The following is a 26,236-nucleotide window of genomic DNA, read 5'->3' as shown; positions in this document are numbered from 1 at the left end:
CTTTCTCTGAGCAGAATTCACTGGGTATGGAAGGACCTCTCCACTAATGACTTAGATGCTCAAATCCAAACATTCCTATCCCACGTTGATCAGATAACGATCTTTTAAAAATCGTAGCTGCCACTGCAATGGAGAGCAGAGGAAGATGAAAACTCAAAATTCCTGGAGGATTTGTGTTCCAATCTGAAGGAATCCCCGGCTTGTCAAAGGGATTAGGGTGAGCCTAACAAGGCTCATCCACATCTTCTCGTTGGAAGTTATTTGAGCACATTTGGGGCAATGAGGATTTTTCTCATCGGGTTTCATTTGCAGCCCCCTTTTGATAAGGGCTTTCCCTGGAAAACCTCAGTTGTCAGGGTTAATGGCTTAAGCAGTGTTGATAGATTCTGTTTATGTTGGGTGAGGGGGTTCAGGTGGCCCAGTCTAATGTAAGCTTTCCATCGACTGTAAACAGCAGCTTTTTATGTCAAAGCTGTGTTTCTGCCTTTTGACAAAGCATTAACAGACCTATGAAAGGAAGAACTCAGGGTGATGACAGTAGGAAGAGCAAAGAGGTTTAATAGGTCATTTCCACCGCAAATTCTGATAATTTGACAAAGTAGTGTGTCTTCTCTGCCAAAGCCCCAGAGAGGGTTCACATCCACCATATTCTGGCTCCTGTTCTCAACTCTACTCCAGGAGCTGTAGTTAAATTTGTGTTGGTGTCTCTGCCAGATGGGAGGAAAAGTGTTTCTGCTGTCACTGCCTAGACCTCCCCAATCTTAGGGTGGGCTAGAGGAGGTTCTGCCCTTGGCCACAGCCTTTTCCTGAGGCACTCATTTAAAAAATGGCTTGGCTGAAATGGGTCTTGCCTGGGAAAATATTTCCTGTGTGGATTCACAGGAAGCTTCCCGTGTGTTGTCTGTAAGCAGAGCTGCTCCTAGTCTGACAGCTCTGTGATGACAATCGGACTAAATTAAGACTTACTCTATGCCTGTGGTCTGACATTAGGACATGACACCTTGGCTGGTATCTTCAATATCTGGTCCCACCCAGAAATGAGACAGATCCAAGATTCTCTGGCTTACAAGATTAGGCAGTTAGGAGGAGGATTGGCCACTGGCCCAACATAGGAGCAGAATGAGTGTGGAGCTGTATATCATGTGATGCAGGAACACCAGCTTTCCTCTCACATTCCCAACCTTGGTGACTGGCTATGCAGATAGGGAGAATGCTACAAGGCACATTCTTTGATCCAGGAGCCCAGACAAAATTGGTACATGGACCAAAATGTTGACTCTTCTGCATAAGGATGAACATTCAGTAAGGAAGGGCAGAGTCCTCCTAGGAACAGGAGAGAAAGGCCACTGTGGGAGATGAAATTAATTATATTCAGAACAAATTAGAGAGGGTAGGATGAAGAAGAGGTTCTATGGGAAATATAAGGTTAACTTACTCGAGCTGGTGTCCTACAAAGAGACCACCCACACTCCAAAAACCTTGTGATGAAAAGCTAGGTTGTCATCAACATTATTTACCCTTTTACCTCAGCCACCAGTAAAGGTAAGCAGGGGAACTGTGTGACAATGTTTGTGTAATCCAAGGACCCCACTACATTTTAGCCTGGGAGTATCTCAAATTTTGACACATGTGAACCCTACTCAAAGCATGAAGACTTTCAAATTCTGTGTAAATGTGATAGTATATAAATAACTTTGGTCAGATTTTGCCAAGGGCACTTGTATGTGGCAAAGTGAAACAGGTCCTTGGGTCTGCTCCAGATCTCCTTTTCTGCTGTAGCAAAGACCTTGGGAGGGAAATGGGGAGCTGTGCAGCGTGTGACAGTCTTCATTGACTGGATACAGGAATCAGGATCAGAGAAAATTCAGAGACAGGGGGATTTTACTGGGATCACACATCACAATCTCGTTCACTGCTTCTGACTGTGGAGCACACTGCTTCCCAGGGAGGTCTTGCCTGCCTTTGCTCTACCAAAAAAGTCCCAAGCTGAGACTGCCTCTTGCATCTCTTTGCTGGGATCTTTTCTATCACCTGCAGGCCTTTGGGATAAGATGGAACTTATCTTTATAACCATTTATTAATGTTGTCGACTGATGAACTGGCAGGAGAACAATCTCCAGTGAGTCTGCTGAGAAACGACCAGTGGGAGGGCTGGGTGAGACTGCCATGGACTGTAATCAGGCTTGCACCATCTGATTTCACTTCTCTTATGCTGACAGATTCTTGGCTCAGACCCAGTAACTCACAGAGGGTAAAGGATGGCAGCTAATATTTTGGCATGGGAATTAGCAGAGCATTGCAGGGTGTCAGAGAACCATCATCTCAGAGGTCTGCAAGGTGGTAAAAATGTGGCTTACAGGGTTAAGCCATGTTAGGGTGAACTTGCTCTGCCAGTCCAAAACAGCTGAAAAGTCTGTTACCTCCATTTATTAGTTTAATCCTTTAATCCACCTTGCTGTCCAATTAGATTAATGAAACAAGAATCCCATTTACAGCTTGACCTGTGTTATCACACTTATAAAATGGGAATAAATGTATTTATAAGAGGGGTATTGAGGTTCCTGGGTGAGGACTGCCACAGGTTTATTTACTGAAGGCTGAATAGCTCATTAGTGACCTGAAGAGCATAGGAGGGCTCACAGGACTAACCCACTGTCACAAGACGAGGCAACATTCACACTATGATATTGCCTAACAAAAAATTTAATAGTTCAAAGGAGAATTTATTGCTTTGCTCAAGTGCTCCTAAACTCATGGATTTTTTTTTTTTAAATACATAATGGTTTGGGCTAAACTGCTTTATGTATTAAGAAATGGATCTGTTTGCAAGCAGGATCTGTGATAACTATTTAATGGAAACCAGTGAAGTGTTTTGCTGGCGTGTCTGTAGGACTTCCCTTAAATTGCTAGAGGTGTTCAGATGAGTTTCCCTGACAAGCACTGACACTCTTTTTCTCTTTTCTTGGGCCAGATTCTGGTTCTGTGACTTACCCTCCAGAGTATTTTGACTTCAACAGTCCTCTTGACTGGTGAGACTGCTTATGGAGAAAGGCCAATGCTGAACCACCCTTGGCACCAGGGAGTTTTGGAAGTCAATGGGATTGAATGAGTGACTAGTCACCAGAGAAAGACTCCTCTGAAAGGACTCCCATGCTCGGTTTTATACAGTGCCCGAGGTGCTTATGTCTATCTCAGAATCAAATTAAAATTTGTTCTGTGTGCTGAAGCATGCTAGGCAGGGAGGCAAAGGTGGTTAAGGCACTCATCAGGATTTGGGAGAGCTTTGTTTAATTCTCTCCTCTAAGACTGGTTCCCTGTGTGACCCTGAGGCAGTCCCTCAACCCTGCAGTGTTTCATTTGTAAAATGGGCAGGGTATCACAGAGTTCCTGCACAGGAATGCAGCAAGGAGAAAGTGTGAGACACCAGATTGTCTTTAACATCCTGCTAAAGATAAGACACCATGGAAGCCATAAGAGGTTATAATCAATTCAAACAAAGCCCTGGGAATTCTCCGTGTTTCTTTATTTCCCTCTGAGCATTATCTGCATTAATAGGTGAGGGCACATGAAAGGTGTACTATTTTTTACCAGTCCCTCAACTCCTGCTGCTTGTTCTTTGCCCCCAAAGTCTTATTGCAACATCTGAAATACCACATGGTAAATCTACCCTGAACTACATATTTTTAGTCACTCTGTACCCTCTGATCTCTGAACTAACATCTGTCAGAGACTGCTGCTTTGGTCAAAGCCACAGGAACATGAGGTAACACAAAGCTTTCTCATTCTGAAAACCTGGTATGGGAATGACATGAGCTCACCCACCACTTTTGCACTGAGTAAACAGCCTGCAAACATAATAATAATAATAATAATAATAATAATAATAATAATAATAATAATAATAATAATAAAAGGTGCTTATGATTGCAAAGGATTCTGGGAAAAGCTTTAAAAAAGCCATAGTGGTGAACTGTTTCTAGCCAAGTTTCTGGCAGTCACATTGTTTGAAGATAAACCTTGCCCCTGCAGATTTCACTATTCCAAAAACAAGTATTTTCTGGCACCGGACCTTTCTCACAGAGGCTGATTGGATGACCCATAGACTGCAAAATTGTTGAATAATTTAGAATGGACAGTATCTTTTCTGGTCCAATTCACACCACAAGACTTCAGTGAGTTCCACCAGGACTGTCTGGAGGAAAAGGAAAGATAGTACCATGATGATAGGTTTGGAAACTGTCACAGTAATATCTTTGATGATTAGGATGATTTCATTGCTTTTCTTATTAGGGAAACTACTAAAGGTCTCTTCATAAGGCAGTAACATCCAGTGGGTTGGGAAAAAGGAATTAACAATCTTGGCTCTGCTTTGAATATACATTCTCCTGTTGTATAGCGCTGAATAGAACAATTTGGGGTTTTTTAATTGCCTAATGAAAATGCTATCATCATCTTCAGCAGCTGTAACAGAGATCTGTGTCTACTGGATATAAAACTTTCCAGGAGTCAGGAATCCTGATTCCACCTCTTATCCTGGCTTCTTCTGTCACCTCAGACAATTTATTTTACTTGTGTCCTCTTTTTCCCCTCATCGGCAAAATGTCCTTTGAGATGTACAGATGAAGATGTTCACAAGTGAAGTTTGAAAATAAAAGTTGATATAATAACTGGGAGTATATTTAGTCCTGCTTGAGTGACTGAATGCTTAATTGAGGGAGTCAGGAAAACATAACTTTTTTTTTAAACAAAGTCAGGTGGAAGCTGCCAGAGAAGCAGAATTTTTAGCTTTCAGCAGGCGTTTGTCTGAATTCTACTTGACTTGAAAAGTTCTAAGTTTAATAAACCCCAAGCTTGGGGCTTGGTCAAGCAAGCAAGTTGTCCCTGCCCTTTGCAAAACAGAGAAACCTCTTGCAAGCTGACTATAGAGAGGAGGGTCACTTACAAACACAGGACTCTGAATATAACCTGGCTGTACACTGCTGGGCTCATGGATATTAGGGACAAGCAGCAGGTGACAGCCCAGAAGGAGTCCTGAGCAGAGAAAAAGGGTGGTAAGTTTCTATATTTATTAAACATTCAGTTTAGTTCCACAAGTAAATGTCACTGGGGAAAAGCTCTCAGATCCTACATCTTCAACTGCACTAAGGGTAGGCTCTGCTCTTTGGAGGAAGCTGGACACAATAATAACTGGCTTAAGCTCTGTTTTGAAGCTGATTCCACACATGGAAGCAGCACTATCTGTCATTAGGTCTGACTAGGCCCAGAAATCCTGGGCAAAGAAGTGAGAGAGCACCTCTGCCCCATGTAAATGAAACTTTAGCACCCTGTCTCTCAATCCAGACAGATGACATCGCTGCAGAGTGACTGCACAACCAGGTCTAGAACATGCTCCTTTTCTAGAACATAAAACAGCCGTTTCCAGATGGTGGAAGAATAAAGAAGAAAGACCATAATTAGATCTCACTGTTTGTGGTTTTATTTTCTCCCCTCCCTTTGCTTACTAATGAGAGTCAGCAATTTGAAGAGTTTGTGGACATAGTGTTCACTGGAGGAGCTTTCTTTTCATGGTTCCCCATTTGTGCTCATTGCCAACTTTACAGCTAATTGAAACAAAACCGAGCTTGTAGATTAAATGGCAACCCCTGGGATTTGTTCCTGCAATTACCAGCACTCCTCCTAGACAGATCCTAATTCAATAGCAAGTTCCTAGACCCACAAGCAGAAAACACTGGGAAAAATCCCACTGCCTGGATGACATCAGAGTTAACTCTGTCCAGTCCCTGCAGGCCATGACAACTGTAGGTGAAATCGTGGCCTGTGCAAATCTGGGAAATCTGCCACCAGCTTTGTATAGTTAGACAAAGGCTAGGATTTCACCTTGGAAGACTGTAGGTTCTCTTTTTTCTTGACAGCACAACATTTCCAGCTTCACAGCTTGCCTTGCAATGGCTTATGTTTTGCAGAGTGTATTTTCCCTCAGTGTGGTCAAAGCTATTAATGCATTTCACAAAAAAACATGCTCAGCTTTGGAGTGTAACCTTTTGCAAGCCCCTAGCAGATGCCCTGTACCCAGACTGAATTCCCTGGGTGGACAAAAAAGGGGGCTACAAAATGCAGCATTTGCAAAAAAAGAGCTTTTTGAAAGCAGTTTCCAGGGGTTAAAAAGAAACCAGTCACCTCTGAACTATTTTTACTAACAGATATTCAACCTGAAAAGTATTCACAGATCGAGGGGCGAATATGTGGCTGAGCAGATTCATAATGCAATACCAGGCAAGAAAGAAAGTTGGCTTTTGCTGTATCTTCTCACTGGCAAATAGAACTAGAGAGAATGCACACCGACCGGCAAGCATTTCTACTACCATATCCATTTCCATGGTGTAAAGCAAAATTCATCTGCCAGCTCACTGACAAACTTTCTCCACTTCTAATTGAATTGAATCTGTGCTCATTCCAGACAGTGCAGCTGGAGAGTTAACCTGATAGAGCAGGAACCAGCCATATCTGGTTCTGGATCACCTTTTCTTGCCCTCTTTCAGCTCACCAGTGGGAATTCAGGCAGGGAACAAACCCTAAATTTCTCTAAGTGATGCTACAAGCCAAAAAACCTTCGGTTTGGCCCTGGGAAACCAGCAGTTTTCATCCAGCTCTTTTTCACTGAACATCAAAGGATACAGTAAAACTGGGACAGGTATGGGAGAGAACGGCTGAAGAACTACTGTGTGAGAATTCACTAAGAGGCTTGAGGGTAGAAAAGAAAACAAATATGCTCAAGGTATATAAAACTACAGGGAGCATTGTGTGAGCAATGAGGGATGGACAGCAAGCTCCAAGAGCTGTAGAACAACAGCTGGAATCAGCTGGAGGTGAGTAGAGAGCAGAAGAGGGGAGAGAGGTTTTACACAGTTGCAGAGGCTGTTAAACTGTGGAGCTCTCTGCCACGTGTCAGCCTTTTACATGGGCTCAAAAGTTAGTTAGTCAAAAGCATGGAAGAAAAATCAAATGCAGAGGTACCAAAACACAACCTGGCTCAATGTCTCTGAACCACAGAAGCTGAGAGAGAACACCTTGAGGAACTATTGATGTCATCTGCTTTGTCATTAGACTTTTCCCCGGACATCTATAAACTACCAGTGCAGACAGCATCCTTAAAAAACTGGGTATAGGAACATAAGAGGTGTCACCCTGGACCCATCTGTGCTCAGAACCAGACACTTGCTTGTGTGAGCATAAGAAAGAAATACAGCCCTGCTTCTCTCAGCAACTGCCCCCTACACTCAGGTTCTCACAATGTACACTGTAAGGACACTGAGCCAGAGACTTAGGAGTGTTTACTTTGATTGATTTAAAAGTGATTGAACTGCTCTAATGGGAGGGAAATGTACCTTTGGTTTCAGTCTTTACTTGAGTTCAGCTGCCTGAGTATCTCTGCCTTCCTGCCCATCTCTGCCTTCCTGCCTATCTCCTTTCTGAAGATTGTCTGATACAATGAAGCACAATGATGATGGAGAGCTCAGTGATGCCACATTTCTCCACATCTTGTGGAAACAGTGAGGTAGAAGGGAATGAAATCTTATTAGCTCTCTCAGGGAAAGAAAGCATGCTCAGCCTAAGCCCTATTAGACATCAGAGAACTCACACAGGGCAGTGTGTATTGGAAAGGTGGTAGTATGTGTTCAGCCCTCTTGGGGTAATTAGTTTTGTTGTCAGGTTGGCTGCTGAGATCTTGTCCCTTTGCCCAATTCAATCCTCACTGGGCTTTCCACATCTTTGCTCCAAAGCCCTGTTTATGGAGACAAAAACAGTCTTGGCGACTGCCATGCAGATGTCACATTTTATGAGCAAGACAATTGTTGTAAGAAGGACTTTTTTCTTCTTTTTTTTTTTTTTTCTGGCAGGCTTTAAATCCATGGCCTGGGTCTCCATGCCCTGCAGCTTTCCCTCCCATACACTACAGAAATGGACACTGCAAATTTCTGTCTGAGGCCAGCCTTGGCAAAGGAGCCAACAAGAAGAGAAACAGCCTGTGCTCTAATAAGTAAAATATTTATGTCTTGATTTGGCTTACATACCCTCTCTCTATAAAATATTTTTCCCAGGAGGAGCTCTATGAAAGGGAGGGGGTTCCTTTTTTATGTCCCCAAATAATTCTTTTCTGTTCCCCTTCGAAAGCCTCGAAATCAAAGGACACTGTGCTCTGAAGCTTTTTATTGTCATTCTTGACTTTGTTATCATTAGTTATTACAATCATTATATTGATTTCCATTATGAGCTCTCAGGAGGCCCTGGCTAATCAGCACCCCATTCCAGGAAACGCTCTGACAAATCTCTCACAGCATATGCATACACAAGGCTTGTAGTCTGAAAAGACCAGGCTAAACAGACCATTAAGGCATTCCCATGCCAGGGAACTGTAGCATGGAAAACTCCAGCAGCTCAGCCACAGCCACTGCGGAGCCTGGGCCAGAGAGGGAACAAAGCTCTGAAGTGACAGGGGTCATTTCTCACTGTGCCTCAGGTCACTGTTCTGACACACGAGGAGATCCTTGAGAGACTTTTCACCCACGGGAGAGTCATCCATGGTGTTCTGCACTTTAGCTCATGGCTCACCTCACAGCCAAACAGTGCTCCAGGTTTACAGCTCCCATAGCCATCCCTGTGATTTAGGGCAGGCCCTGATTTGGGTGGAGAGTCACTGGCCTGGCATGTACAGGGTAGATTCACCCTCCTGGAAACTGCCACTCCTGAGCATCAGGATAGACAGCACATGCTGCCCTTCAACAGAAGACCACACTGCTGTTCCTTCATCATTAAAATTTTAACCTCTTTCTGGGCACATCACCTCCACCACTCTGCAGTGCAGGTGACAAGATCACCCACAGCGACTGCTCTCTCTTGCTAGTGTTATATCACAGATGCTTTCGGCCTATGTTACTTGGCCTTATTTTGGCCTTTTTACTTGTGTCATCTTCCTTACTTAAGGTAGGAGACAGAACTCCTGTATCCCCCCAAGTGAGGAGGATGACTCAGTTTTGATGGATTTTACCTCAGAAAGCTACAGGCATACAGTCAAATTTTGATTCTTAGAAAGACATACCCATCTACTTAGGAACAAAGCTGTGTTGTTACTAACAACAAGACACATCCTTGCCAACCTGAAGTTCTTCCCCTCACTTTTGCTGGCAAGGGGTTAACATGAAGGGAGGTAGCAGATACCTCTGCTGTTGTAGAGATCCTTCCCCTTCAGAATGTTTTTTGCTCACTGCTTACTTGGATTTCAGATCAACCTCACATGGACTTACAGGTCATTCTTTGCCATCTATCTCTGGGTCCCCATTTCCATGAAGTCACAGAGCTTTGTTTATATGCTTACAGTACCTAAGTGTCAATGCATGAAGCTGCGTCCTTGGGTTGAAACATCACTTTCTTTACTTGCCTCAGGCTGTCTCTGCAATGCTATTGTTCCTTGCCCTTTAGCTTCCAAAAGGCAGCTGTGGGACAATCCAGGAGGCACAGCTGGAATTTGAACTGGCCCTTATTACATTCTCAAAAGTATGCACATGACAGAGCTACTAAGAATGTCTCAAGCTTGAAAAAGGTTGCAGTGGTGATTCACTTTATTATATTCCAGAGAATCCAACTCAGTCATAAATCCCTAGTAACCTGCCTGCATCGTGTTTTTGTGATGGAAACCCAGCTACCAGCTCTCAGATGGCAAAACCTTGCAGATGTCACTTCAGTTCTGCTTGAACTAATGACCTCAAAGCAAAGGGCTCCACGTTCACTTGCAACTCTGCAGACTCACTGGGCCTCTCCTTCTCAGTTATCAGCTTCCCAGGAACCGTGGTATGGTGGGGAGAAAGAGAACAAACAAAAAACAACCCCAGACTCTGTTACCTGTAAAGGAACCACAAGAGGAAAAGTCCCATGGATACCAATGGCAAAAACACACACAACCTGGAAGGAAGAGAGAAAAGAAAACCCTATCTGGGATTTTAAAAGAAAAGTTGAGCGTGCACACACAATACCCTTTGGCAAAGGAGCCCAGCATGGAAAATGTTGCAGCTCCAACATGCTGTGCTCAGAGGAGGTGTTAATGGTCCAGCCATCCTGTATTATTACACACAAACAGGAGAGGCCCTGCAGAACTGTAGGGGTCTTTTAAGATCCCCGCCCAGATGGAAAGAGCAGCGAGAGTTATGTAGGATTAACACAAGAGGAGAGGAAGGAAAGAGGTGAAGGAAAGGTAAGGTCCCAAGCACTACAGCTTTGAGCTAACAAGGCAGGTCTGCTTCGTCTCACACATTGAAGTGGGGATGCTCTGACTGCCCCCCCTCCCACACCTCAGCCTCTGCATCACACACACGGCAGAACACGGGCTTCCCTCCTCTCTGGCACTCTGGGCCAGATCTGTGATTTACTGACCAGCTGCATTTAGGGTCATCAGCCCCAAACTCCTTTAAACTCACAGTACAAGTCAGAGGTTTCAGGCACTTTGTCTGCCTGGAAGGAACCACCCAAGCCGTGTTTGCTGCTGATGTCTGTAGCTGTGATCTCTTCCTAACAGGATCACACACACTGGCTCTTATGCTTGAGGAAAGAAATACTGGAAAGGCCATGACTCTGGCCTGTGTGTGTTTGCTTAATGAGAGCTAATGGAATCTTCACCCAAGTGTCAACCTTCCTGGTCCTTCAACCACACACCAAACTCTTCATGGGGCTCTGAGCTCCCAGGCACAAAGCTCTGGGTGAAAGCCAGGAATTTGCGTGCTTGTGGTCTCGGAATTTACATGCAACATGGAAGGGGTGGTGTCTTCCCCAAAGTCTGCCACAAATACAATGGGATACCCAAGAGCTGCTTCGCTTGGCCAGTGATGCGGTAACAAAATCTCACATCCAGGAAAAAGAACTGGCCATATCCAAGTACAGGCTAAAGCTTTGCAAGAATTAATACTGAGGGGAGAGACACTCTTAGACTGCACAGGACCACAGGGGGAGGCTGATTCTTCAATGTGCAAATGTTTTAATAAATACTGAAATTTCCTAAATCAGCCATAAATTAAGTGGGTTTAAGTGAAGGAGAAACTCCATGAAGTTCTGCTAGCTAACCTCTACAAGAGCCATTTGTGACAGCATTGGACACTCACAAGTCTCTACTGCAAAAATAACCAGCTGCTATGAGAGGTGAATCATGTCCAGAAGAAAATACCGCTGAAAATTCAAACAATAAACTGAATTTCTGGAGAGGCCAGCACTGGCTTTCACATTTGCAGACATGATTCACCACCTTCATCTTTATAAGAATTCTTCTCAGAAATGTTTGGAGACCATTTTTAACTGGTCTGTCGAGGGACAATTCCAGCATTATAATCAACTGCACACTACTGGGCAAAGCGCTGGACTGTTGAACTCATGTACAATTTTCCTGTGGATTAGATCAAATTCCTGATGTAGGAAAAACTATTAGGGCCTCCGTTTTGTTTTCACTTCTGAGAGCTTAACACACATGTTACTGACTTCAACCAAGTGATTTCCAACATATACCTGTGAGAATGCAGGATCAAACCACAGTGTGTAATGTTTCAAAATATTTTTTCACAATAAGTTGGTTTAGTGAACTCACTTCTCACCCCTGGAGAGCTGACTGCAATGAGATCACACAGCGAACGGATATGGAGTTTCACCCTAATCTCCAGGAGACAACATGCCATATCCAAAAATCCTCTCTCAAATCAGCAGAACTTTCAGTTGTGGAGCAACACCATCTGTGGAGATAATTTGAAGGAAGGAGAGAGGTCAGAATTTCAACTGTCACATGAAGATTTGGAGTGTACACATCAGGGGTGTTGTAAGGATGTGTTTGCTCCCATCTTAGGAAATTCTTCAGTCTATGCTTTTCCTAAAGCCTCACTGAGACATTTTTTATATTGTGGTTTGTTTGTTTGTTTTTTTCTCTACTTGGATTTAGAAAATACAAAATACTTTGGAATCATTAGGAAGAAATTCTTCCCTGTGGGGATGATGAGGCAATGGAAACAGGTTGCCCAGAGAAGCTGTGGCTGCCCCATCCCTGGAAGTGTTCAAGGCCAGGTTGGATGGGACTCTGAACAACCTGGTCTAGTGGAAGGTGTCCCTGCCTAGGGCAAGGGGATGGAATTAGATGATCTTTAAAGTTCCTTCCAACCCAAACCATTCTATGATTCTATGATTTTCTAATAGGGACAACCTCAAAATATATCACAACAGTGGGACCACATCTAATATCTCACTGTGGATAAACCTACTGTGAGTTTTCCTTTAGCAACACAAAGCAGCACGACAGGTTGATTTCAGGCATCTGAAAATGGTCCAGAATCAGATCTGAACTGCATTGCTGCAAGGAAATGAGAATCAAAAAAGGAACTCTCATAAAGTCAGATCGCACTAATCTCAGTCCAACACTCCAGCTAACAAATCTGTGAGAGGAAATGTTTGTTCCTGCCCTATCTGCATCACTCAAAGATTTAACTGGTGTACTTAATCCTTCATTTTCAATGCTAACATTTTAAATCCAAGGGGGAAAAAAATGTAGTGTTCGTCAGTTCTAATTAAATTACATGCTTTATTTTTTTAATTAAATAGCCTAAAAGGAAATAAACTGGAAGAAATTCTCAAACAAATCATTTAGAAGTATTTCATATGTATCTAAGACGGGAGCCAAATATAAATTGACAGCTTAGTGCAAGAGAACTTCAATCTGGGTTTTATTGCAATAACAAAAGTGCGTATTTAAAAGCCTTCACACAGAGCATCTATTCAGAAACAAGCCCGAAGACAGTCGGGGAATTAAAAAGAGGATAGTGTTTTGAATTAATCTAGAACATTTTTGTGGATTAGTTTACAAGCACAGAATGCCTCAGGGGGCTAGGGAGAGCGCAGAGCACTGAAGTCGGAGGGATCTGTCTTTTTCCTGTTGCTGGTGATTAGTTCATATCTCTTTGACACCATGTTTACAAGCCTCTAATTGCCTCATTAATACCTCATTATTACTTAGAAAGTGAAGAAGCTTTTAGCTTTGAAGCTGCTTTGCTGCACTTGAAGGCAAATATAGGGTGAATTTTGAACGTGTTGGTACTAATTAAAGTTGAAGTCTGTTTCCTGTTGCTTGTGGGTGGGTGTTAATGGCTTCAAAGAAAAAATTAGGCTCCAATTTATATTACTCGCCTCCTAACTTACACAAGCAGGAGTAAGTGCGAGTAAGAAGTCCACTCCTGCAAACTGGATTTAAGAAGGGACACAGATCCACATGTTTATTTTCTTTCATGCATTTTCAGTGTGAACCAGACCCTGTGAAGGCTTGTTCACTCTCTGTTAGACTGTCTGGCACAGACTGAAGCTGCCCAGTTCAGTCCATGAAGATACAGCACATACCTTGCCATGCTGCCACACATGTACAGGGCCCCATGTTCCCTTTTCACACAGAACCTGAAAGCAAAACGGATTAACCAGTGTGTAAAATTGCCTCGGGTCTATTCGCCTCCTGATCTGGATGGACATTGTTTTCAGGTCACCGTGGAAAAGTTTGGTTCAAAGTAAAACTAAAATCAGTCACAAGATCTTGTGATCTTTCACTTCTAACCATATGCACGTATTTTATAAATATCTGCATATTAATAAAGAAATACATGCATGTTTACATAACAATACACAGCATCTTTCTGAATCCAGTAAGCACGTTCCTCCTGAAATACATCTGAACTTGTGAGACCTTTGGAAAGGGATCCACTTTTTGAACAACTGGGCACAACTGTTTCAGTATACTTATTGCAAATAAGCCACTGACCGTAATTACGGTTACTGGATTATCACATAAATCAATAAATGAGATGTTTAGAACCTCATTTGGGCGGTAGAGATGCACTGTCTGATAATGTTTCAAGGAATTTTCTTCCAGCTCCAGACAGAAGAGAGACAAACCAGACATTAACCACAACAAAATCAATTCCATGGGAATTATTTTAAGAGAAACGTGCTTTCTTTAAATTAGCTTGTTTTCAGGGGTCTGGGGGATGTTGTGAATGAAGAAGGGGGTGAAGGGGAAGGAAAAGATGCCCATTTTTGGTAAAAGCATTCAGTTTCTTAATAAAAATTTTGGACAAGAAAAATAGTGAAAAATAGTCTTTGCTGAAAGCAAATGGAAAACCCTACACAGACTGGAAGGTTTGGATAGGAGAATAAAATGTTTTCCATACAAATTAAATTCCCAAAGAGGCACTTTCCACCAGCATTGTTTTTCAGTGGGGGCTGGGGGTGGGTGCAATAAAAAAGCAAGTCTAGAAGGCTGAACATTCCTCGATGAAGTCGTCAGGGTTTGGCCAAGAGTCTCCAAGACTCAGGGTTTAGCTCAGGCTGCTCAGAGTCACCGGTGATTGACAGGCCTTCTTGTCACAGGCCCAGGACAGCAGGTCTTGGCTTACCATGAGCACTCCTAAGACAGCTCAGAACAACTCAGCCCTTCATGTTCCTTTTATACCTCCCATCTCCTCAAAGAGGAGGTAAATTGATAAAATCCTGATTTCATTTTATTTCTGCATTAAAAACTATCTAAAAATGTCAATGACATTATATTACATGTGTAGCTCGACAGCATCCCTATACAAACATGACTATAAAGAATACAAATACGAAATTAAATTTGCCTAACATTATTGGACAGAAACCCAGCCTAAAAAGTGGGTAAGGAAGGAACCCGCTCCTCCCGAGCTGTATTTACAGTACCTTTGATTTATATCAAACGTTTTAAAAAAGTACTAAAACAAAAATAATTAAGGCAAGCCAAATCCTTTCCTTGCCAGCACGCAAAGCTTGTCCGACCGGACATATTGAGACTATCAATCGGTGGTGTGTATTTATAACCCAGAGCTCAGACTACTTGGAACGACAAACGCAAACAGCCACAAAGAAGTTACTTTGTACGCTTGGCACAAACAAATCCCCGAGATGAAAAGCAGCCCGGCGTTTATTTTGGGCCAAGCTTCCTCGTCTGACGATCCACGACGTGGCACGGAAAGGGCAGTGTTACCAAAGGACACAAAAGCACATGGAGATGCATCATTAGAGCAAACACAGACCAGGGTGCCAGATCTTGTTATTCTTGCTTCTTTCTTCCCAGTATGGATGTCACTTTCCCTACGTTCTTCTCCCCAAAGCCCACTGGTTTGGAGATTGGTTGTTTGTTGTTTGTTTTTTTTTTAAGGACCAGGCTTGTCGGCACAGCCTGAAAAGCTCTTACAGCTATAATTTAAAACTGAATTGTGTTGATTGAAAACACTGCTAGCATCTGACTGCAGACATGTCTGAAGACTTCCACATGGATAGTCAAATGAGGACTGGTGAGGACATGGTGAGATTTGCCTGAAATATTAAAGCAAGCTCTGCAGGAGCCATGATCCCCAACTGTGCACTGTGTAGGCAGCCTGGGAAATGCCCATCTAGGGATCTGGTAGATTCACTTAAACATTGAGCCACGAGAGACCTGAGCTGTGTAAGGCACAGTAAGACACTGTGGTAGTCAGTCATCCTTGAGAAGCTTCTCAGAACAGGAAGTTCATATCCAAGGCTGGAGGAAGAAATCTCAGTGGACTCTCGGTTGGCTTGATACTGATACCTCATTTATCCTCCAGCATGACCAAATCACAACCGAGGAGAATGGAAGGAGAGTGGCTAGCCAGTGAACACGCAGCTTCCTGGAAGGAGAACACAGTGCCTTTTAGGAGGAGTTGGCTGAGAGAACGGCAGCGAGCTGACGGCTACAGATAATGAACAGAGGCTGCAGGTGACCAGGCGCAGTTTGGTTTTAGGAAAGCTGATACATGTTGTTTCAGTTCAAAGGGAGTATCTTGCCATCTTCCATGGCTCCTTCAGGGGAGGATGTGCTCAGGCTTCTAGTTCTTATCTCCATGGACAGACATGGACACTGAGCCTTGAGTCACATTGTCCTATGCACGGATGAGGGAAACTCGGCTCTTTGATGGTACGAGGCTTTCATTCTTCTCATACCTTCATCCCCTTAGATATGTCAGGGAGCTAAAGGCATGAGAAAGTCTTAATAAAGTTTTACACTTCCAATGACACTCAGGCTTCAAAAGGAAGGTCATAGGTGATTTGAGAGACTTTTCTCTCATTTCATATAAAAAGAAAAAGATTTCTCACAGCTCCTTAAACACCAGAATAGATATGCATATATTTTTCAGTATATGGATTCAAATCCTTGGTTTCTTTGGCAAAAGGCCATTTAAATTCTCATGGATTTGTTATTGTCTGCTCTAAATTTACTACTCAGAAAGAATAATATTTCATTTGCCTTGTTGTCTGTGCCTTTAAAGAAGGTGAAAATGGACTTAAGTCTTTCATTGGGCATCTTGATGAGGGCAGAGAAGGAACATAAAAAGAAGCCAAAAGGACACTTAAAGAATTGATATAAGGCTCCATCAACTATAATTCAGTTGATAAACTTAGGTCTCTTTTGCAATGAATTACAATGCCAAGAGATTTGTTCTCTAAATTCTGTCCAGAACTTGGCAACACAGTTCCTAAGAAAGCAAGCAAACTCCTAGGGGACTTCAGCAATACTTTCCATCTGAATAAGCAGGGGGTTTGATCTTACTCATGTCAGCTCTTAGGCTTTTTACTACTTTACACAAAGGAATAGGGGCAGTAGAGACAGTTCACCAGCACAGGTAGGAACGGGACCTCACACTCTTCAGTTTACAGTTTCATAGGTCACAGTTCCAAGGAGTTAAATCCATCAATCTAAAGCAATTTCCTGGGCAGCTCTACTTACTCCATGCTTCTTTACTATCTCCACAGCAACCTCATTTAGAGAGGACACTGCAGGGATCTTACCTCCCTGTATCATCCCCCAAATAAGGTAGGCTTGAGATTAAGAGAGCAGGACCTGGACTTCAGCAGGGGCAGAGATCCAAGTGTGCAGAAAAGTGTGCTTGGTTTTGTGTGACAGTGTAGAGTGAAATCAAAGAGTCCCGCTGTTTGTACTCTGGAGCTTCTCCAAAACTTATATTCAGACCCAGACTTGCCTCCATTTATCAAACTTATTTAGCTTGAAGAGTCTGACCATGTGGTTACCACCATATTAGTATCTGAGATATATTAAGTTTATGCTACTGAACGAATTTATGACTTGAAAGCCTGATCCTTGTCATTGGGGATCCAAGATGTGGACAGATGAAGCAATTTGCCTAGAGTCAAGAAAAGGGTGAATTACAAAGATGAGTATTAAAGCAGAACCCCTGAGTCTCATGTGGCTGGCCAGTGCCCAGGGTGATCCCCTCTCCAGTGACTGAAAAATCAGTGAACTGCTCTTTAAATGCTTCCAACACGAACTCCCCAAAACACAGCAAATGGTATTTTTCACACTTTGACTAATGAAAGCTTGGCACATGGCACGAAAAATAAAATCCTCACTGCCAGCAGTACAGATATATATAAAATGATGTTTATTTCTACAGAGCTTGTGAATAAGCAAGACATTTTTCACCCATGAAAGGCAGTTTCTGTGTGCATGTGCAAGTTAGCAACAACAACAGAAAGTGTTACTGGTGATCCCAATAAATATCATCCCAATGAGATTCAAACAGTTGTAACTTTTTGCTTCCGAAAAGAAAGTCCCTTTTTTACTTCACCCTACAAACTTCTAGGTTTATTGTGGCTATATTTCTCTGTTCTTGACAAAAATACAGACATAATTTGTCCTTTTGTTTCGTATTTAGAGACTAGCTACCATCACAGCATGTATGGAGGGAGATCCAACAAAAAGATGTGCTCAGAAAACACGGTTGCCAGCAAGATCTACTTCCACATGAAAGAAAAGCTAGTTTCTTAAAAAGTGAGGGGAGCTCATTCTTGACGAATTATGACATTGCTTTTACTGGATTCTTTTTTCCCTGCTTTCTTGGTGCCCTCCACATGACCAATGCTAATCAATGCCCAACTCCTCATGCAGGCAGACTGACAGTGATTACACACAGAACGGGACCAATGGTATGCTACAGACACACTTCCAAAACAGACAGTATTGTCTCTTTGTCTGATGAAAACGTTTTGAAAAAAAGAGTGCACTGACAAAAAAAAGCCCTGAAAACAGTAACTTCTGTGATAAACTGATATTGGGATTCTCCCACACAGATAAAAGATTGACCCAGTCACAGTCTTCCAGTTCACAGCAAACATTTGATATCCTTTTCAGCAGAGAAGCCCTTGCAGGTATTTTAGGGACTTGCCATAGTGTGTAAGGTTTACTTCTTCTCAAGTGCAAAAGGATTAGTGGCACTATTGTAAACTTGCTTCAAAGAAACAATAGAAGAACTTTTATAGTTCTGCAATAACCAGAAGACATGTAAGTAGAGATAAGTAAGTTGTGATGTGCTTCAGCATAGCAGAGCACCAGGTTTTATTTGATTAATCCTTCCCTACAGCTTGCAATATGGATATACAGAGTGTGATTTCAGAGCTTTTCAGAAGTAGCTTCAAAGTACAATCTGAGTATCACAGATTCAATCAGGCACAGCTGGATCTCAAATATATAAGCCACTTCAAGTTGCACATGAGGAGGGAAAGGGGAAGATTACCATGACCTGAAATGTTAAAGCATCTTCCACATGATTAAGTGCATTTACATGTTCTACTCCAACCAGCAGAAATTGTTTCCAGGCAACAGAAAGAAATCAGTAGGACTTCCACACTAGGTATGTGGGTGTACAACATGCATATGCACTGCTCTTCACCTGAGGCTTCCTAAAAATAGGCCAAAATCATGTTTGGTGATTTGGACAGAGAACTGGCAGTGTTACAAGAAAATTAAAGGTATTGAAAAGGCTCCCTGTCATTTTCCTCCTGTGGGAGAGGACAAGGGATACAGCATGGAGATGGGTAGGATTCCCTTCTAACAACCTCAACCAAATTTCCACGTAAGAGGCAGCCAGATTTCTCATGTAGCAGGTGCCCTAGAATACTATGAGCGGGAAGCACATATTGCCTTGCAGAGCCCCCAGTAGCCCATTTCTCAGGAAACACTGTCACAGCCCATGTCGAAATGGAGAGAGACCATCCCCACGACGACCCTGCAAAGGCATAAACTTCCAGCCTCACGGTTTCTCAGCACCACTAGCAGTTCTACCCAAAGCAGAGTCCTCCTCCTCCATCCTACTTACTTGGAAAGTAATTCTATAACCTTGTAGGCAAATCTATTATTCACCCTTTTTAAAGCACTTGGGATAACTTGGAAGGACTCACCAAGTGTTTGCATACAGGTCCACAAGAACAAGAGCGTGTTTTGTACTGGATCTCTATTAAAAAACAGTGATGCAGGTGACCTGAACCAAAAAGGCTTCTAGTGGCCAAGCAAAAGGCAGTCAGGCAATATCTATCACTTCTTTCTACACTAACTGGTAAACTGCTACAGTCTTGACCACACTGTTACTCGGGAAGGGTCGTGGACTTGAATACACCCTTGGAAGTGTTACCTGTGCTTGACTTGAAACAGGAGGGATTCTGAATGATCCTTCTCTGAATGCATGAAAGCTTTCTAGTGAAACTTGGCAGCTGAAGAGTTTTATTGCCTTCATGGGAAGACCACCTTGGCCACCTCTGACAAACTCTATGGCCCAGAAAGGTAAAATGGCTGCTGTTAGAAGAGCTTTCCCAGAATCCATCTGAAGGCCCAATAATCCACTCAGGAAAATGGGTGCAGCACATGAAGAAACCACCTGAGCTATACTTGCTGATGCATTAAATATCCACTGCGGGAAAATTTTTAAAAAGAGACTAGATTGGCAGGGAAAAAGACAGCTGACTTTCAGAGGAGACCTTTCCAAGCACCTTACACCACAGCACTATCCAGGAATAATATGGGAAAGAATAATTTGGGCACAGGACGGATGAAATTAGGTCAGTGGCTGTTACTGAGTGCTAGCCCTAGGCCCCACTCCTAAGTGAGATGGACATCTGGTTGGGATAGTGGAGGTCCAGCCACCCCAACTCTGGTTAGACTGGATGAAATCCCTTCTAAACATACTTGTCTGAGATTCATGAAACCCAATATACAGACCCATATGGCATTTTGAGATTATGGAAGTTCAGATCCTGGCCAATTTCTATTGTTAAGCTCACAAAACACTGAGATAAATAATGGAAAATGCTTCAGCTGCTATTTATTTAGGGCACTTTTGCCATGTGACATCAGAAAATATTCCATGGTGGAATTTATTAACATAAAAATGGACTTGGTGAGACTTTGTGATCTATTAAACTTCCAGCTAACTAGACTTTTGTTTATCCAATCGACAGATGGTGTTTTTCCGAACTGGTTATGTTGATTTGCAGTACTGAAGTGGTTACTGGAAAACAGGACCGTGAGTTTAATAAGGAGCAGGCCCACACACATGCAACAAATGTGAGCCACATTCTACCAGCTCCAAAAGAAAAAAAAAAAAAAACCAGCAGTTTTTACACCAAATTACCAAAATATTGGCACATTTTGCATGACCATCACGTGTTCCAAGCCGCTGGAACAGGAATGCTGTTGGTAAATGAGCCACTTCAGACATATACACAATGTTACTGGATTTGCCTGGAATATTCTGCTCCAGGTTAGGAGGACAGCCCTTCATAGACTCCTCTTTCAGAAGTGCTGTCTTGGAGGGCCGTTTTAGCTGCTTTATAATAAAGACCCATCCCACTTAGAAAACCCCTCTGAGGCTTCTCATTAATAAATGCCAATGAACATAATATGATACCCAGGTTGTAGAAATCAATGGCAATCTAGAAACCAGGAAAAGAAAACACACTGGATGACAATAAGGAGTGGAGCATTTAGAGGACTCTTGAGCAGCTGAACTCCCAATCACTCTCCAAACATGAAAGAGGTTTCAACTGTTTATGAAATTAAGTGGAGCTTCTGGAACTGCACACTGAACTATGCTGAACAGGAAGAAATCTCTTTGCTTATTAGGCCTCAAGGAGGTAATCTATTGTGTTATAGAAACAGCTACAGCCTTTGCTATGCAGCACTGAGATTACTGCTGTTCAGGTGGATGAGTGGCTTTCAGATTTTTTTTTCACAATCTCTTTGGTTAAATATGTTTTAGGAATGGAACAGCAATGTTCTGCTTAAGTTGCAGGCAGAAGTTCTTGAAAAGATGAGATCCACCACACTTGTAGTAGAAGGACATCAGAGAAGGACATTTGAGCCTGCATGGGCTCAAATCTAGAGTATCTTTGAGAAGATGGGAAAAAGAACTGAAAAGCATATAATGGAGCATTAATAGCACTCACCTATCCCATAATTTTGTGTGTGTATGTATATGTATATATATATATATACAAACACAGTAAGATACATAAACAGACACACATCACTACATACACCTTCTTAGAGGTGTGCATAGGTAATATTATATACATACACAAGCGCAGACTAAACTTTATACAGAGGGAGAATGCATTCCAGAGTCTGACACTGGGAAGGGTTTTCTTCAGCTATTTACACGCCTAGTCTCAGGCAGGATGTGGTCTGTCATTGCAGAGGCCACAGCACAAGGTGAGACTTTGCAAAATGTAATACAAGCTATTAATGCTGGTTGGCCTGCAAAATTCATACCTAGTCCTTAGGAGGGAGGATGTCAGCATTGAGAGGGGATTTTCTTCAAGAACTAGATTGCTTGTTTCTGGAATGCTGAGACAAAAGGCACCGATTTGGACACAGGAGGACAAACAGGCAAGGCAATATAAGACTGACTACAGTGACTACACTGTATCGATTGCAACACCCACAAGAAAAAAAAAGATGTGAAACATTAAAACAGTTGTGATAATTCAGCGGTTTCAGTGTGACAGCCCTAAGTAGCAGAGCCTTGTTCTACTGACAACTGCATGTTTCGAATCAGGAATTGCACGACTGAGCAACGTTATATGTGACTACAACAGCTAACATCAAAATCAGTCTTCTGCAGGAAAATCTATTTGCCAGACACATCACAGCACAGGTGTCACGGCAAGTAACAAGTCATGGCGTGACAGCTAGCAGTGCTTAGTATTTTTTGAGTCCAGGAGAGCTACACGTCATGCCACCTGTGCATAAGAGAGTAGAGAAATCTAATTAGGATCCTTAATTGGACCTGAGCAACCTGATCTAACATTGTAATTAACCCAGCTGAGAGTGAGGGCAGTTGGACCAGAGCCCTCAGGAAGTCCCTTCCAACCTGAATTATTGTGTGATCTGTAGCATACAAAAAGATTGAATCTCATTTGCCTTCTCTGGCGGGAGCAAAAGACACCTTCAGCTTCATTCATGGGAAAAGGAAAAGCCGGGTTCTTACTCGTTCAGTTTTGACACAGGACAGGTTTTGGGAAGGTCAGTGGGTCGGCCAGAATTCCTTGTTGTGGGAAAGGCATAAGAAATGCAGAGACTGAAATCCAGTGGGTGCCTTGAAATTCTTTAAAAGAGAGCACACCATGGCAGAGACAGGAAAATACTGATACAGCACAGGCCAGCAATACAATGTTTTTCCTGGGAGGAAGGTGAGAGGAGTGGAAGAGACAAAAGGGTAGTTAGCCCTGTAAGGAGCATGTTCTGTTAAAAAAATGGTACATTTCTCCACATACAAATACTGATCCCTCACAAGCTGTTTCCTCTCAAATCTAGTAATCTTCTTTACCTGTTGGAAACTCGCTGTAATTACAAGTTCCAGTGCCAGTTTCTCATTAACAAAGAAATTTGCCCTCTATTACAAGGGGTTTTGTTTTGCCTCATTAAAGATATTGTTAAAGCCTCCACAAATATGTTTTGTACCCACACAGGCTCCTTATTGAATCTGGCTGTCTTCACTTCCTGTTTTAGCACAACTCACTTGGTAAGTTGTTGCCTCACCACACCCCTAAAGTGGTTGCCTTTAAGTAGTTGGTGAAATGCTTAATATTCATTTAGTAAAGCTCTTTGAAGTTGATACATGATGTAAATATCAGCTAACACTATTTATTATGCTTCGAAAAATAATGTGGCTTTTTTAAGATTAAAAGCCAATTCCCCATTAGTTTTCTTAAAATTTGTTAAACTAAAATAATGCAATCTTCCCTTTGCAGTTTAGCCCTCTTATCTCTTCACTGTTTTTAATAGTATTTCCCATCTGATTACTGCTCATCACATTGTTATACTGCTTTTACAGCCTTGGGCTTTTTTACAAAGCTTCTCTATTACTCCAGATAGGCACAAAACAGTAGCAGGTAGGGAGCAATCCACATTTTCCAAAGATCAGAACCATTATTTAATGTTTTTGTAAACATTTACTTTAGAAGCAGGCTAAATGTTACTTAAGATTTGTTCTAAAACTGGTGTGTTTAAAAGTAAAAAATCACGAGGACATATGGAACTCATCTGAAGGAGAAAAAAAAATGTTACAATTACACAAAAGAATTAATTTCCTTACTGTTACCAAAGAGTTGTCTTCATAAAACTTGTGGCATGCTTTTGTGTCTTAGGTGGAACATCATGACACATATTATGTGGTTTGTGGTCTACTCTTCCTACTGCCTGAAGCTCTGGCTGCAGTTTCCCCAACCTGACTGTCCCACCAAATCGGCACACACCCTCATCGTGCTCCCACTGGGATTTCTGTTCCTGTTCTGCCCTTTTTTTTTTTTCCCCTTTTTCTTAGTCATCTTACCCACAAGCAGCATAAATCAAGGCGAGGACGTGTTTTCACAGCTAGGCAGTTCTTGCAACATCAGGGCTGAGTTCAGGGAAATGGCTGGAAAACTTGCTATACCCACACACACAAACACACACACACACACACACACCTGCCTTTTGGCTCATGGAAGAGGAGGACGGTGCCAAAGATGTTTGTTTATTCTTGCCCCTGGTGCTTTGATATGTACGCTGTGGATGAGGGTAATCCCCTCCCTCACAGCAAGCACGTGGGACTGAGCAGGGCCTCACATCTCCTCCCAGACCTCCCAGGCGTCTTCTCCATCACACCAGGTGCTGGGTCACATCACTGGTGATGTCCATACCAGCCTTCTGATGAGGCCCCTCTGTTCTTTCACTACTTTGGAAGAGATTTGGGAAAGAGCTAGGGAAAGGGTGGACCAGTTCAAAGCCACTAAGCCAGGCAAGTGCAGCCATGTGTCTTTGGAAGTGGTCCTTGCTGAACACAAGGACAGTTTGACCCAGTTGTGAGCAAATGCAGCAGATCTCCATGCTTCAGTGTCACGACAAAATCAAGCCTGTAGCTTTTACATGGTTTGTGTAAGCTTAGGGAAAAGCAATAGGATACTGTGTTATGGCTGGACTTAGCCCTTGTGGTATCACATCTGCTGGGAGGTGGACCACACAAGCCTTCCTGCTTTGGACTTTGTTTCAGGTGTGGGCACAGCCACCTACACTGACCGTGCAGCACCCTGCACGCTTGGGGTAGGTGGCTTGGGAGCAAGTGCTGGGGCACATTTGTGAGAAAGGTGGGGTTGCTGGAGAGAGAGAGAGCTGGCGTGGGCACGTGCAGCCAGGCCCTGCCTCCCAGTCCTTGTGGGGATGTGTCATCACAGCAGCAACGCCGAGGAAGCGAGCCCAGTGTCATGTCTCCCAGGGGCAGATGGGGTGGGGAGGGCACATGAGAGCTTGCTGCCTACAGAGCAACGCACACACCTGCTGCCAATCTGCATCCCAACAGCATGGAGACACAGGTGACTCCAGGTCCCCATCACCAGTGCAGCCATGACTCAGCTGACCATCCTGTGCTGCAGTGATAGGATGTCTTGTGTGCAAAGAAACACTAAGAAACTGCTTCTTTCTGTCCTTCTTTCTTTCCCTTACCTGAACCTCATCTTTCAGGGTAGAACCAGAAAACTGAATATTTCTTTAAAATATTAAAGAACTAGAAACACTATGAAGAAAACCCAATGCCCTGCTCCTTTGCCTGATTTTTACCTGTCTGGAAGATCTGGAAGGAGAGAGAAGAGGATGAGTGTCCTCACTTAGAAAGGAGCTGCTGTTTCCAATACGGTTGTTAGGAGAATGCTCTCCCGTCAGGAGCAGAGTGCAGGGGATGCACACACAGTGGTTCAGAAGTCCCTTCAAGCAGCCTGGTAGTTCCATTTGTTCATCAGTCACCACAGCAAGTGGTGTCTTTCCCAGTCTTCCCAGGGCTGTCAGGAAGCCACTTTTACAGCCAGCTGGGCCCGAGTCTCACACTGGCTTTGGCAAAATCCTGCTGGCTCCACTCCAAGTTTTGCCAGAGCAAGAACCCTGCCTCACAACTGGATTTCATCATGCAAACTTTGGTAGTTTTGATTGTTCTCAATACAGTGAGAAACTTTTCGATTTTGGAAAGTGTTCCCAACCTGGGAGGTGATGGGAAAGCCATGACACAGATCAGCTCTGCTGTGTGCACAGCACACAGTCGGAAGGGTGATGGAGATGCCCAGGGCTGGGCAATGTCCTGCAGGAAGAATGGGCTGCATCTGGCACCCTGACCCCCATCCCTGCCCTGAATGGATCCAGAGGCAGGAGGTCCTGCATGTGGTGGTGACACACACTGTCAGCCCGCCCTCTGCTCTGAAACATGGGACACCTGGGAGGTGGAGTGATTGGAGGTGCTGAAGCACCTGCTGAAACAACTTCCAGGGAGCTCCTGACCCTCAGGGATCCTAGACGTGCTCCTATCACCAAGAACCACCTCAGATCTTGTTGCTGAGACTTTTTAGTCCAAGCGGGAGCTGCATCACTAACGGTGCATGTTTGGAAACTGGCAGGAGCTTCCTTCCTTCCACCCTCCTGGGAGGCTGGGGAGGCGGGGGACGCCGCTGGGGTGGGCGAGGACGGCTGAGGTCCGGGGTACGGTGCTGCCCGCGCCATGCAGTGACCACGTCCTTGGCCCGCCCTCCACGCCGGGCTCGGAGGGGCCGGGGAAGGCGGCGCCTGCCGGGACATGTCGCTTCACGCCGGGAGCCGCGCGGGTCAGCGCGGCCTGAGAAGTCTGAGCGGGGGCGCCGCGGGGCATCCCCCGGCGAGCAGGCTGCCCTCGCTACAGCCTGTCCGAGCGACTCCGCCACATTTACTGAGTTCGGGGAACGTGTCGGAACGCGGCGATGCCGGGGGGGGTCGGGCCGCGCAGGTGCCGCGGGCCGGGCGGGCGAGGCGGAGGCGCCGCCGCCCCTCCTGAGGCGCGGCCGCTGGGGCGCCATC

This window comes from Corapipo altera, unplaced genomic scaffold (genome assembly GCF_003945725.1).
Source record: "Corapipo altera isolate COAL_440 unplaced genomic scaffold, ASM394572v1 112, whole genome shotgun sequence".
Lineage (NCBI taxonomy): Eukaryota > Metazoa > Chordata > Aves > Passeriformes > Pipridae > Corapipo > Corapipo altera.
Note: the sequence above shows the minus strand (reverse complement) of the source record.